We start from the raw sequence: 764 nt of genomic DNA on the forward strand, positions 1-764 counted from the left end.
CGCAACGGGAGAGGCCACAACAGTGAGAGGCCAGCGTACCGCAAAAAAAAACAAAAAACAAACAAACAAAAAAAACAAAACAAAAAAAAAACAAAAAAAAACGCAGGCTCAGAGAGGTCAAGTAAGTTGTCCTAAGGTTGCACAGCTAGGAAAGGGACCCAGACCTCAAACTGTGTGTCCCCAAAGGCCAAATCTCTCCACCAGTCTGTGTTGGCAGAGAGCTCACAGGCTGGGTCTGGCCTCTAGCTATATATCCGACCTCATCTAGCACTGCTTGCCCCCAGCTCACATTCCACGGCCACACTGGCCTCCTGCCAGCAGCTCAGGTCCCAGGCTCTCCCCACCTCGGGGCCTGCATCCATGCTGCTTCCCCTGCCTGCGCATTTACCCTCAGCCACTTCCTCGGAGCAGCCTCCCCAGCCACCCAGGGCAAACTACATCCCCTATTCTCTCTCAGAGCATCCTGCTCTTTCCTTTCATAGCCCATCACACACTCTATAGTGACTTGTCCTTTTGTGATCCCTCGATCACTTGTTCCGTGTCTTTCTCCACCAATGGAACACAAGCTGCAAGAGGACAGGAACGTCGATTTTGTTCGTCACTGCCTCGGACAACGCCTGGCACGAGGTACACCCGCAACAGTGTGTTACGTGAAGAAGAGAGGAGGAGAGAGAGATAGCACTGCCCCTTCTGAAGCCCAGCAGTCATCTGAAGGCAGCTCTAGTTCCAGCCTGTTTATGGCCCCCGGCAAGACCCTTCCCCTC

The sequence above is a fragment of the Physeter macrocephalus genome, chromosome 11 (genome assembly GCF_002837175.3).
Source record: "Physeter macrocephalus isolate SW-GA chromosome 11, ASM283717v5, whole genome shotgun sequence".
NCBI lineage: Eukaryota > Metazoa > Chordata > Mammalia > Artiodactyla > Physeteridae > Physeter > Physeter macrocephalus.